This window comes from Myotis brandtii, unplaced genomic scaffold (genome assembly GCF_000412655.1).
Source record: "Myotis brandtii unplaced genomic scaffold, ASM41265v1 scaffold2720, whole genome shotgun sequence".
Lineage (NCBI taxonomy): Eukaryota > Metazoa > Chordata > Mammalia > Chiroptera > Vespertilionidae > Myotis > Myotis brandtii.
In genome coordinates this window covers 245,225-248,513 of record NW_005360353.1, presented here as the reverse complement: position 1 = coordinate 248,513, position 3,289 = coordinate 245,225, and the positions used below count along the sequence as shown (strand labels likewise).

Genomic DNA, 3,289 nt, shown 5'->3' with positions numbered 1-3,289 from the left:
GGGATCAACAGGGTGGAGCGAGCAGTTATGGCTGCTCTCAGTCCTGCCCTCAGAGGCCCCGCTTCTCAGTGTCCCGGCAATCGCTGCAAGCACCCCTGAGAGAAAGCTGCCCTGGAGTTCCGACCAATGCCAGACAGTCCAGTTTCTCCCGTATGAGTCTGGGTCCCCAGAGACTCACCCGGAACTGGAGTTCAGAGCAGTCAGGAGCTTGAGACTCCCGATTGAAAAATGTCCTCAGCCACCAGCCCTCTCCGCATGCGCCTCCGTACCTTACTTCCGAACCGCACCTCCTCTGAGTCTCAGTATGCTTTTCTCTTTCCTTCTAGTTGTAGAATTTCCACTCAGCCAGCCTTCCTGTGGTTCCGTCTTTTAGTTGTATTTTTGAAGTGGTTGTGCGAGGCAGGAGGCAGCAATCTCCGGTGTTTACCTATGCCGCCATCTAGGTTTTTCCGGGGGGCGCTTTTATTTATACAGCTGTTCAGTGAGGGTGGGGGAGCATGAGCTGTGGGAGTTCCCGCTGCGGGGGGTCGTCGGTTTCCAGGTGTCCTCATCTGCCTGGTAGCTGACCTGTTAGGAATTCCAGGGCGGGACCGGTATCTGTGTCACCATTTGCCTGGTGCACTGGCCTGTTACGGATTCTAGGAAGGGCTCTGTATCTGCATCACCATCTGCCTGGCGGAGGCATGCATCAGCTCCTGGACCCCCTTTCGACCTAACACTATCCACTGAACCAAACCGACTAGGGCTTACTAAGCATTTCTTAAAAGTGCATTATATTAAAAACTACCAAGAAAAATTCAAGTTGTGATTGTGTTAAAACAACTGTCTCACCATTCTCTTCCTACCTTCCAACAAAACTAAAATACAACGCATCACTTTGTTGTTAACTTTCCTTCCACAGGGTGGAGTTAACGATTGGTGGGGAGTATCTGTTCAGAGAATCTGCAAAGAAAAGATACTGAGGACTGAAGTGAGAGCCCTCCAAGAAATAATCTAGACTGGTTCACCAATTACTTTGAGTCAGTGGTGTTGTCAAATTATCCATCCATTCATCGTTCATTTACTTAACAAAAACGGATATTTAGGAGTGCCTACTATGCAGCAGGCATGATTCCAGGTGCTGGGGATACAGCACTATATGAAACAAAGTTCTGACTTCGTAAAGCTCACATTCTAGTTATAAGAAACAGACAAATGAGCACATGCCAGGATATTAAAAGGGATTGGAGGGGTGGAATTTTACCTGGAAGGGAAGACTGAAATGGAATTAGGGAGTAAGATATGAGGCTAAATGGAGGAAAAGTATTCCAGAGGGAGTAATTGCAAAGGTCTTCAGGCAGGAGACTGCTTGGTGTGTTCCAAGAATAACAAAAAAGTCAATGACCAGAACTGAGTGAGGGAGAAAGTAATAAGAGATGAAATCAGAGAGGTGACAGAGTCTCCTGGGCCATTCATTATTGGGACTTTGGGTTTCAGACTGAATCAGAGGATCTGCTTTAACTCAAGGCTGTAGCAGCGGTTCTCAACCTGTGGGTCGCGACCCCTGAAAATACATCCTGCATATCAGATATTTACATTACGATTCATAACATAGCAAAATTACAGTTATGAAGTAGCAACGAAAATAATTTTATGGTTGGGGGTCACCACAACATGAGGACCTGTATTAAAGGGTCGCCGCATTAGGAAGGTTGAGAACCACTGCAAGGGTCACCCAGGCTGATGCATGGAGGTTAGACGGTAGGAGGCATAGAAGCATAGAAGTGGAGCTATTGTCCTAATCCAGGTGAGAGATGACCACAGCTTGGACCTGAGCAGTAAGAGGTAGCAGTGGGAGATGACTCAGGCCTACAGCTACATGTCCCAGTGCATGGTTAGAAAAAGAGTTTGTAGTCTGGCGACTATACGTAACGATGCTGTGTTGCATATTTGAAAGTTGATAAGAGAGTAAATCTTATAAATTCTCAAAGGAAAAAGGATGTCCCTTCTGGGGCTCAGGCTGACTTTCAGTTCCCACTTGCCCCCTCACCCAGCTGCCCCGGACAGGGAACAACCTGTCCAGGATTCCTCCTGTGCAGGTATAGAAGTGAGTGAACACTAAGCCTTGCCCTCATTCCCTAAAGCATTTTACAACATGCAGTTGGTCCTCCTGTTTTCTTGGATCAGTAACTTCCCCAAGTCTTTTCTGCTGTCATCCCTTGTGCAGGTTTGTCTGCACCTGAACTCCCTGATGGGCTGGAATGTTTTCTTCAAATTTTAATATTTACAGGGGCATTTTTACATGGAACTGTTGGGGAGGGGGGATAGCATGTCCCCAACCCCCATACCACCCCTCTACCCTTCTTGAGTTTTTACAACTGGACTAACAATAAAATGAACATAAGGCCAGATTCACAGGAGAAAAACCAATTTAAAATGTGGGCATGGGAAATCATAGATGATGGCCTGAGAAATGATAGACTAGTCATCTTTTTATACTTCTTAAACAAACAATAAATTTGTGAAGAATCAACAGGACAGGTTTGGATGCTTGTTGGTGAGGAATCTAAACAAAGTTTGGGCTTGGACAGTTACCTAGTAACAAGGTTTTTACCTTAAGCTTCTTCCCCGTCCCCCGCCTCTGGGTTCCCTAACTCGCGGGATCAGAAGGGCACCTTTCACATGGGGGTCTTGATCTCCTGCTTTCTGGGGGACAGGAGAGAGGCCAGAAAGTTCTTGCATTGGCAGTTTCTTAAGTAACTTTAATTCAAAATAATATGTATTGTGGGATATTTTGCGGCGGCCTGCCCTGTTCCCATACAACACAAACAGAAAACTTTGGAAGCATAAACTTAATTTATTTGGAAATTGCAAATAAGGCTGATTTTTTTCACCATGCATCCTTCCAAAGTTTACCACAGCTCCGCTGGGGACCCGGGTCGCTCAGAGGCACTGGGCGCTCTCCTCCGCCGATGGCCGCCCCCCGGGAGACCGTGCGTGGAGCGAAAGCTAATCCTCTCCGCTCCACCCGTCCCCGCCCCATCTCGCACCCTGAACCTTTTTTTTTCAGTTTCCTAGAGGAAACAGGTGTGTGCGGGGCGGGCGAGGGGTAGTGGGGGCAAAAAAAAAAAAGGACCGACCCGGAAGCGAAACGGAGGAGCTTCCGTTCTTTGTTCTGTCCCTGGTGTGTGGGTCTGTGACAGTGTCCAGCGGGGCCTGGTCCGTGTCCGGACCCCCCAAGTCTTCCGTCCCTGCCTCCAGGGTGAGTCCGGCCGCCCTCGGGGCTCGCGGGGAGAGGGGGGCGGTGGTC

At 48.3% G+C, this 3,289-nt stretch overlaps 1 protein-coding gene across 3 annotated transcripts in view; it reads left to right on the top strand.

Moving 5' to 3' along the window:
- Window positions 1–3,111: 3,111 nt before the first annotated feature.
- Window positions 3,112–3,289, top strand: part of ZNF3 (zinc finger protein 3) — a 12,292-nt gene continuing 12,114 nt past the window's right edge. For all 3 annotated transcript variants that reach the window (XM_005868520.2, XM_014541461.1, XM_014541462.1), the window contains exon 1: window positions 3,112–3,241. The gene's annotated coding sequence lies outside the window, so the exon portion shown is untranslated. The remainder of the gene's footprint in view (window positions 3,242–3,289) is intronic.